This window comes from Pelmatolapia mariae, linkage group LG23 (assembly GCF_036321145.2).
Source record: "Pelmatolapia mariae isolate MD_Pm_ZW linkage group LG23, Pm_UMD_F_2, whole genome shotgun sequence".
Lineage (NCBI taxonomy): Eukaryota > Metazoa > Chordata > Actinopteri > Cichliformes > Cichlidae > Pelmatolapia > Pelmatolapia mariae.
In genome coordinates this window covers 11,637,281-11,648,097 of record NC_086246.1, presented here as the reverse complement: position 1 = coordinate 11,648,097, position 10,817 = coordinate 11,637,281, and the positions used below count along the sequence as shown (strand labels likewise).

General features: G+C 40.1%; 1 long non-coding RNA gene across 1 annotated transcript; it reads left to right on the top strand.

Moving 5' to 3' along the window:
* Positions 1 to 687: 687 nt before the first annotated feature.
* On the top strand, positions 688 to 2,944 carry LOC134621087 (uncharacterized). The gene is made up of 4 exons (XR_010092184.1): positions 688 to 865; positions 1,686 to 1,734; positions 1,903 to 1,965; positions 2,363 to 2,944. It is a non-coding gene; the product is annotated as an uncharacterized LOC134621087 (long non-coding RNA).
* The last annotated feature ends 7,873 nt before the right edge of the window (positions 2,945 to 10,817 follow it).

Sequence of the window (10,817 nt, the reverse complement as noted above, 5' to 3'; positions counted from 1 at the left end):
CCTTGAGTCTGTCTCTTTAAGAACAGGTTATAATGTGTCAGTCTGGCAGAGAGCTGCTTGAATGTCATTGTGTAATCAAGAAGTTTGAGAGTTAAGGTTTACTATACTGATGATAACTGGGAGAAGGTTAGATAAGACACAACGTCTCATAAGCAATCTGGAAACTGTAATGACGCTACAAACTGATAAAAAAAAGAGCAAAGGTCTTCAGAAATTTCACAATAAACCTTCAGAAAACGCAACAGTACATCAACAAGAATTTACAATGTTACCAGGGACTTCCTTCCACTCCCAAACAACACTGGACAGAAGAACATGCCTGTTCATATGTCTGGAAAAGTCCTGTCACACACTTTCAGTATCAGCTGATGCATCAACAGCTCCAGCGTCAGAGCTGGCTGATGTTTCACAGCTTTCTGATGATGCTACAGTTTTTATGTTTGATGTTTTATAGGTATTCAGTTATCTGCCTTGTTCACAAACATTAGGCAGCTTGTGTGTCTTCCATGTTCTGCACTGTAAAATGTAATATTGTGTTTAATTAAAACTATTAAATAGGCTGAACTCAATTTTTATCAATTTGTTATTAGAACTCAATTTAAATAAGTTACCAGTACTTTTTATGCAAAAATGCTGATAAACTCGATTAATTTGAGCTGTCCTAACTTAGAAAAAATAAGTAAGCTGGAAGTTTTGCTTCTCAGGGCGGAAGGATGAAAGATGTGTTTTGAAAATGCCACGTGACTACCGTCCCCCTCCCTCCCGGATCAGTCCGCATGTTCATGGCACCAGCATTTGTTATGGAATATATTGAGCAAACCTGGAGATATTATTGTTGTCATTGCTGTGGATCTTTACTGACTTGGTGAGTAAATGTTTACTCTTATTCAAACTGATTTTGTGGCTTCTCTTAGTTTAGCACCAGGTTTATAATCTTGCTAGCTAGTTAGTGTTAGCCTAGCGTTGCTGCTGCCGCTGGGCTCATGTTACTTAAAAATTAACACCACAGCCTTAAAAACCTTACATAAAACTATGTCGGTGATTTTTTTTGTTGATTGTTTGAAATAAATAAGTGAGATAAGAGCCCAGACAAAATTCTTTGGGAGGTGCAGCCGTTAGGGGTGGGATAGGTGTGGGGGGTGGATAACGGAGCTCTCCGAAAACGTGGAAGCACTTTTGCAAATATGTGATATTTTGATAAATTAAGTAGATATTTGAGCATTACTCAGCTACATTCTCGCCTGAAAATATCTTAAAAGGTTATTTTGTGACCCAGAAAGGGTAGTCTGGTGAAAAAGAGGATCGCATTTGTCGGCTGCGGTTGTCGGAGCCTGTGCGTACTTGTAAGCGCGGCAATGGCGGAGGAGCACTGCTGAAAAACGTATTACTTTTTCTGGGTCACAAAATAAACTTTTAAGATATTTTCAGGCGAGAATGTAGCTGTGTGAATTTCAAATATCTGCTCGATTTATCAAGACATCACATATTTGCAAAATGCTCCGACGTTTTCATGCTTTGTGGCAGCTTTAGAACATCTGTGGCATCTATTAATGTCAAATCTAGCCTTTATTTAACAACATAAGCAAATTCTATGTTACAATGATTGCACAGCCATTAAGGATCAAATCAGTTTCTGAAATATGTTCTGTTTTTTCTCCCTCTGCTTGCTTCTTACTGTCTTTGAGGCTCGGGACCAGCACTCCTGTTGTTGGACAGGAAGACATCAACTCAGTGGTAAGTGTTTTGTTTTTCCAATTTATTAGCAACTGTCAGTGACATTTATATTAATCAGGCTGAACTTTAATCATACTTTAGATCAACCTGTTTTACTTATTGTTTTGTTTGTGCTTTGGTTTGGGGAAGTTGTTTCTTTACTGATCTTTTCCTGTCTTCTGTTATTAGACTTGAGATATGACTGCACTATGCTGTTGCTGTGACTCCAGTTAATTCTACAAGACATGCTGTGTAAGTAAACAAACAACAACAGTTTGGTCTGCATTTCTTGAAAGATCACATCCCCCAAACTTAGTTTAGAGGGTCTACACTGTATATAGTGAAGTCTGCAAGTTTTCTAACAGCAAAATTTGTTTTGTGCCCAAATCATTTTGCACATCATTAGAATGAAAGTTATTGCCCATGTTTGCATAGACCTTTTTAAAATGATGCTTTCATGACAATATTGTGTGTTGTGTGGGGGTCACGGCTATCCAGACTGACAATTTGGGACATTGAATGTCACCTCTCCGGCGGGGAGGGAGCCTGAGATTGTCTAAATTGGAGTCTGTTTTATACCAAATGCAGGAAAAAATGTTTAAGAAAGCAATTAAGTTCATGTTCCAAAAATATGATTGTTTGCTTGCAGGACAACAGGAGAGATGAGTCCTCCGTCACAGATGGTGTGGTCAGTGAAGGTGGTCACCTGCAGGATCAAGCTCATTGCATCTCCAACCCACATCCACTGCCACTGTACTTAAGGGAAGTTAAAGACTTTCTTCTGCACCTACATTTGGATCACCTCGATCCATGATAGTCATTCAGGCAGTAATGCCTGGACTGGAAACAAGCCATCCTTAAAATATTACAACATTCCAGCTCATGTGTTGGAATGAAAAACGAATGTGTTGTTTAAATTAGAGACTGCACTTGTGACAGAACAATAAATATTTTATGTTGATTATATAAATAATGTAAGTACAAAACAAACTTGTGGTAGGCCTAAACTTATTTTCAGAATAATTACATCTGAGACTTTGTTTCGTTGTAACAGTGATGGCAATATAATTTTTATTCAGCAGAACAGTGTCCAGTATGTTGGCTGTTGTACTTTGTTGTGTTTGAAAATAAAAGTTGTGCTCATTTTAACATCATTACAAAAATTGTTGTTAATTATTTTTAATCATATTCATGGTACCACAAATTGTTTTTTCATTTAGTTGAACTTGAAATGTTTGTCAGTAGGTAAACAATTAGTATTGTCAGAAAGTCAGAAATATCAAGTTATTCTTAATACTGCAGACTTGCAATGTATAAGTTGTCCTAACAGTCATCCTAAGTAAGCTTTACTTAGTTTTTTTGAGGCAACGAGTTTCCATAATTTTTTTGAGTTCTGGGAACTAACACGGCTGTGTACATTTTGAGTACAGTGTACTCAAAATGAGTAAGTTGCCCTAACTTGGTCATCTTACGTAAACTTGATCCAATTGTTTTGAGTTCTGGGAACAAATGAGCTTGTACAGAGTACTCAAAATAAATACGTTGTCCTAACTTAGTCATTTTTAGCTAAGCTTTACTCAATTTTTTTGAGGCAACGAGTTTCCATAATTTTTTTGAGTTCTGGGAACTAATTAGATTTTACAGTGTGTGTCAGAACTGGCAAGTTCATGTACAACACTGGCTGTAGTCAGTCAGTATTAATAAGATAATATCTCTGCCAGTTTTTGCTTCAAATGGTTATGAGCTCTCTTCAGAGCTAAAACACTGTTTATAGCAAAGTCTGTATTTTGGGCAGCTCTGAGATCTTCTGAGATCGACTAGCTCTGGCTGTGAAACACTGCCCCCTTATGTCAGTGCATCTGAATTACAAGTGACAGCAGAGTTCCAGTTAAGCTTTCCTGTTTTATCTCTCCATAGCTTCTCTGATGCATACAGTGCCTTCCTATGGGAGTCCCTATTTTGCATTCTTGGATCTCGTTGACAGTAAATCTGGATTTGGTGCTCCAGGCCTGTATTCAACAACTTAAATGTACTTCAGTTTAATTAAACTACAACTGCATCCTCCAGCCGCTTCCAACTCCTTGTTGACCTGCTTTGTCTGCCTGATATTCTGTTGATGGAAAATAGAGCATAGACTAACCTGGGTTGGCACAGAACTTCCTTCAGATGCGGGATATAGAGTGTGGGGTGTTTCAAGGGATCCCATGCAGATGAAAACACGATCAACTGAGCAGTCTCTAAGTCAGAAGGCAATTTAAGAAAGCAACAAAATGCACTCACTTTGAAAAACAGTCAACTATGTTAAGCATGACAGTATTACCCACAGATGGTGGAAGTCTGGTCAAGAAATCCAGTACAATGTGGGTACAAGGGCGTCCAGGTGTTGGAAATGGATGCAGTAGACCAGGTGAAGGAGTTTTAGACCATTTTTTCTTGCACAGATGGTGGAAGCAGACAGATATTCTCTAACAAAATGCAAGCAAAAAGGTTAATGTTCAATTTTTACCGGGATGACAGGTGAATTTGGAATTTCCCATGTCAGTGATGATAAAATGAAACCGAGCAAAGAACAGAGCCCGTCTGGCCTGTTGGATGTTGAGCCTCTTCATTGCTTTCAGGTAGGTGAGGACCTTGTGATCAGTTTGCTCAGTGCCCTCTAGCCAATGCCACCATTCCTCCAGAACTTACGTGGCTACCAACAGTTCACTGTTTGGATGAGTCTGGTTAAGTGAGGATCAGAGCAGAAGCCAACAGTTCCTTAAGTCTCTTGAATGCCTTCTGAGCAGATTCGTCTGCCCTGATTGGACCAGTTGTTGGTGTAGCCTATGAAAGAGACAGTACTTTTGTACTTTTGCCACCTCTTCTTAGTCAGAATTATGTATGTACAAAGTTTTTTCTTGACCGCTGCCATCAGCCTCCGTCACATTCTTTCTCAGTTTTATACTTTATGCACATGTTTTCCAGAAGTAACACGGAAAAAATATTAAACATGGTGTGAAATATGTGTGCAAAACACACATATTAAGCAATAATGAGATGCAGAGTCTTCCTGGACCTCCAGAAAAGGACACAGAGTGGCCGATTAACTAGATTGTCCTTTACTCACAAATGAAGAAAGATCAGGTCAGGTCAGTCTGTCTCCTTGAGTTTCTAAATCATAATGTCAATGTTCCCCTCTAGGAGAGAGCTCTTTGAAATGCATTATTCAGTTCAGAAGTTAAAGAGTTAACTAGATGTTTAACTACACGGGTAAACATGTTGTCACTCTATGAGCATAACAGGGAGAAGGTTAGATAAGAAAATGCATTAGAAAAATCTGGAAACAGTGTAAGCTGATTAAAAAGAGAAAAGGTCTTTTCAGAAATTTCACAATTAACCTTTAGAAAGTAATCCACTCAATCATGTGATTCCACTGAAAAAAAAGAAAAACAAATGTTAAACACCCATCCATCCATCCATCCATCCATCCATCTTCTCTCACTTATCTGGGGCCAGGATGTGGGGGCAGCAGCCTGAGCAGAGAAGCCCAGACCTCTCTCTCCCCAACCACTTCCTCCAGCTCATCCGGGGAAACACCAAGGCTTTCCCAGGCCAGTCAGGAGATATAATCTCTCCAGTGTGTCCTGGATACCGCCCCGGACCCTCCCAGTCATTAGTATTTATTCACCAATGGAGCACCAAGACAGATGGGCTGGGTGTGTGGTCATGTCAGGGCTCTAGAGTGCGACCAATGCGACCAAATTTTTCCGTGGTGCGACTAAAAAAAACATTTGGTCGCACCGGTGCGACCAACTGTTACCAACATTTGGTCGCACCTGTTTGGGTAACAAAAAAAAATCTCTGCAACTCTCCATGTGGTCAACAACAGACACACATTATGCCCCTATCGTGGACTAAACCAATCAGAGATAGTCAGGGGCGGGACCTCTCTGATTGGCCGTGGTCCAGTGGAAAGTGCAGGTAGAAGAGGGAGGTGAGTAGCTTTAATAAGGCGATATCAATTCATTAACGGATTCCACACAAAGACGTAAACACAGCGCGGACCCGACGCATCAGAATCAGCTTTGTCTTTCTCGGCTTTCTCACCGGACGGCCCGCAGACGGACACGCTGTCGGAGCTTAGCGATTCTGATGCGTCGGGTCCGCGCTGTGTTTACGTCTTTTTGCGCTGATTCTGAGCTGCAGGTTTTGTCTCTCCAACCAAAATTCGCCGAGCCAAAAAGAAGCAGCAAACTACGCTTCACATTTGATTAATGTCGTCATGAATTCCCTCTGACTTTTGCTGTTTTGCTTCCACCACGATAAAAATTACACTTCCTACACAGCTCCCTGTGTGTACTTCAAGAACAGTTTCCCGTCTCAAATCTCTGTTTTCTGGATTATTCATTCGCTTATTACCCACCAGTCTACCGTTGTTTACAGCGCTGTCTTTTCTTTTTTCATGTAAATGACGTCCGACAAGAAAGCCTAATTTCTGCTGTTTAATACTGAAGAAATTTAAACTCCTTAAAATTATGCAAAATTGCAGAATATTGCAGAATATTTTTAAGGTTATCTGCTATAAAAAGCCAGACCAGGAAAATCTCCTTCATGTTTTTCTGTGTTTTATTCTCAGTTACTATGACACAAAGGCATCTGCTGTGATGTTCACAATTCTGATGAAGTCTCACAAGTGTCAGTACTGATAAATGATCAGAATTATAATATTTCTGACTGTCTGAGGCTAAACTGAATCGAATCAGGACTTTGAGAACCGGAATCGAATGGATTATAGAAATCAGTGATGATATCCAGCCCTAGTGAGCAGCCTAGGCCTGAGAGAAGTGGATGTAGGTGTGGGTAATAAGAAAAGATGAAAAGAACTGTTGATAACTTTTGTGTTAAGGACTGATCCGTCTGAAATTCATAGCCAGCTCTGACATGGTGCCATCAATCTTTGAATGCTGAAAAAGCAGCAGTGTATCCAGAAAACACACTTTATGCTGCAATAAATGCACTGCCCAAGTGTCCCCTCTCCCCACTGCCTTTCAGCAGCATGCAACAGCAAACAGGTCGTCAGAGGAGCCAAGATGATGATTAAGTTTAACATTTTCTACAATATTGACAAAGCACTTTAAGCACACGATTGTTAGTTAATAATTTAGAAATGAATATTGTCTGTATGGACTTCCCCCCAAAGAAAGTGCACATGTAAAACTGCGGTGTTAAGCGAAGCGGTTGAAAAATTTGAGTGCGCCTAACTTTTGTGCCGGTACGCCAAACTTTTGTGCCGGTACGCCTAAATTTTTTAAGTTAGGCGTACCGGTGCGCCCATGTCAAAAAGTTAGTCTAGAGCCCTGCATGTGATATAAGATTTATACATAAAGAGCGTAAATCTGGGGTGGAGTTTCAAGTTTTTCCTCATCTAATGTTACAAACGTCCACTTTAACGAACACACAAAAATGAAAGTTAAAAAAAAAAGTGAAAAAATAAGTGTAAAATAAAAAAAATGTTGTTAAAATATTGTTACATAAGAACATTATCCTGGGATGAAGATTAAGCTTCAGTGTTATTCAGCCTCACATTAGCAGGCACACACTGACAAACCACAGCAGCAACTGTGATAAAAAATATAAAACAGGTTCTAATACTTTCAAATACAGCAGAGTTCAGGTACAGTATACCACAGACATAAACAACCTTTTCCTCACGTCTGATATGAAGCTGGTCAAAATCTGCAGAGCTCAGATCAAACACAAGGCATTTATTGGCTTCATCCAATGAGGCTTTACATTTTCAAAGTAATGCCATTATTGAATCCCCGGGGTTCAGTATAACCTGAAAGCTCCACTGTAGAGTCCTCAATGTAGTGTTTGCATCCTGTTTTTAATTTATTTTTAGCAATGCAATGGAACATACTTGGTGTTTTGTTTTGATGCTCCTTTAAAGCGATTAAAAAATGAACTACTCTGGCTCTGATGCAGCTGCTTCTCTCTGTTTGTAGCCGCGAGCACTGTCCTGTCTTGGATCTGATTGGTTACATGTCATGAGTAATAGCCTATCAACACTGATGGCTAGTGCAGAGGAGGGGATTGCAGACTGAAGCAGCTCTGGTTAGTGAGCACAGCTGTTCTTTAAACCCTAAAATATTATGATTTCTTATGTAGATGACAGACATGGCTTACTTAACTCTCACAATAAAAAAAGCAGAATAATGCATTTTGTTGCAATATACAATTTATTAATGTAGCAATGATGCACATGAACAAAGGCATGTCAGTGTCAGGTGATCTGATTCTCTGAGTATCAGCCAGTAGGCAATGCAGAGCTTGGAGGGAGCCGTGATTTAGAACCCCACTGAACAGCCTCCAAATGTTTATCCTGCTCCCTCTGAAGGTGTTATGGCCTGGGTGGCCTTGACGGTCAAGTACAATGCTCCAGTCATATTCATTAACAGCACGTCTCCTCTGTAATCCATGCACTTGATAAGTGAGTTAAAATTTAGTGGCCTGGAAAATATTTTTAAGGCTAGAGTAACCTGTAAGAACCCTTTGAGTGATATTGTTATAATATACAGGCTTTTACCTTTACTGTCTATGTCCACAATTTAGAGTTTTTGAATGCAGGCTACTTTATTAAAGCAGTTTAGGGGGACCATAGCAAAAGCTGAATCAAATAATGATTATCACTGAAATTATCTACTCTGAGCTAACGCTGATATTGAGAGCAGTGAGAGAGCAGAGGGTGGGCCTGTCCAGGCCTGAAAATGCACATTGTGACAGAGAGTGCACTTGATGTGTTTTTGTTTAGTTTTATTCTTTTTGCTAAGCAGTTTGCTCAGGGTATGGCACACTTGGGCCAGGAGTCAGGTCTTTTTGCAGCTCCTCCACTGCACACACTCTCCCCGTCAGTCTCCCCCATATATATATCTATCTATCTACATATATATATATATATAGACTCTATATATATAGGGGGAGAGTCATTAGTCGCAGCACACACACTTGTCCCCTCTGCTGCCCCTTGAGTTCTCTGTACCACTCCTCCACTGCAGCAGGCCAGAGAAAATTTGTAATTGACCATTTTTTAAACTAAAATCACCATCTGAAGTTCAAAAGTTAAAGGTCTCTCAAACAGGGTCTCCTGAGTGTTTATAATTGTTATATTGTCATAAAGAAGTAAAGTTGCATAATGCTCACCAATGTGTTTTTTTTTTTATTCAATTTTAAGCCCGCTGAGATTAATTAGAGTAGGAATGCTGTATTTTCTTTATTCTGAGCTCTCTCTGTCTCAGTCTGTCTGCTGTGTGGTTATACACTGACAGTAAAATGCTTGCATGTTAACTACACCCCAGCAACCCGAGCCTTTCTTCCCGCGCCTTTGCTGACAAGTGCATCGTGTCTATTTGGGAGCTACTGCTCATAAGATGTAGAGACAAGACCTGTCTGAGCTCTGGCCTGTGTGCTCAAACTCAGTATGTGTGTCCCAGATAGAGAATCAAAGCTCACATCATGCTCTCTTTCTTCATTATGATAGATGAAAGCACTACTCTTGGATGAGAGAGGCAGGCAGTTCAGTTGGACTCAGACACAAGCCTCAGCATTTTAAAAACACTGTGTGTGTGCAAACACACGATACCTCAAGTCCAGTGATATGTCAAAGTTTGGCTCGTGCAGAGCTGAGAAAAAAGATTAATCTTGAGGATTAAAGCTGCATTAAGTTGGATGCTTAAAACACTCAGGGTATTTGGGACTCGTTTCAGGAGGCACATTCAGCCAAAGTTTGCACTGCCTGACAGTTTTCTGTCAAACATTTTATGGTCACTCCAACAGTTTATCTCAACCTTGGACTCTTTGCTTTATGTGGGGGAATAAATTTGGAGCGTACATGTGGGGAAGAAAAGCTGTGTCAACATCTGGGCAGCCTGCAAAAGCTGAGAAGACAGGCAAGTTTTTGATGCACATTCCTGGACGCCGTAGGGTTCTTATAGGTCAGATAGTTTTAGGAAGTCGAGTGCCTGCTCCAACTGCACTCACATTTGTGCAAGTATGTGTTTGTCCACATCCAAAGGTGGATGCACCAATAATTTGACCCCACTCATTCCTCATCACTGTCATCATCTTTATTTTGATGTACACTTGGAAAAGTGTCTGGTATGCTTTCATACTCTGTCCTTGGGCTCAAAATATAAAGGTTTCTATATCACTGCATGGTCCAAAGACTGGGGCCAAAACATGACAGACCACAAGTGAATAAATTTTAGTTTTTATTTGACAAAAGCTAAAACATCAACAGTGTTTCTGTAGCAGAATGCAATGATTTGCAAATCTCATGAACACACTTTATTGATGAAAGCACACAGAAAACATATGAAAGGTTCAAAATGCACCTTTTTAACACAAATATTGGCTCATTTAGAATTTGCTGTCATCAAATTTTCAGAAAATTGTCACAGGACTGTTTAACCTGTAGTGTCCCCTCTTCTTTGAAAATGTCTGTAAACATTTGTGAACCGAGGAGATCAGCTGCTTGACGTCTGAGAAGGAATGGGAAATAGGATGCCAGCTGCTCATCAGTCCTACAACATTCAGTCAGTTCAGTGTTAGCCAGTGGATAGAAGCTATTCCTTAATCTTGCAGTGCATGAATTTAGTAACCTATACCATTCCCCAGAGGGGAGAGGAGAGAACAGACTGTAACAGGGATATGTGGTGTCCTTCACGATGTTACAGGCTCTTCTGCTGCATCTGGACCAGTGGATGTCCTTCAGATGGGGCAGGGGGTGGGCAGTGTACCCCCATACCATCAGAGATACAGCCTTTTGAACAGAACATTGATAACAAGTTGGATGGACCCACTGCCCTTAAATCTAGAGAAGGTGGAATTCATGTTTTCTAAAAAGAATGTCAATTTATTTGTCTGTCCACAAAAATTGTTTTGCCTCTAAATGATCTTTGGTCCAGAGAAGAAGGAAGCATTTTTTGATCATGTTCACTTATGGTTTCTTCTTTAGATGATAGAACTTTAGCCAACATTTGCGGATATGTTTTTAATGCAGTGCCTCTCGAGGGCTCGGAGATCACAGACATCCAATATTGATTTGATTGATTGATTGATTGATTGAT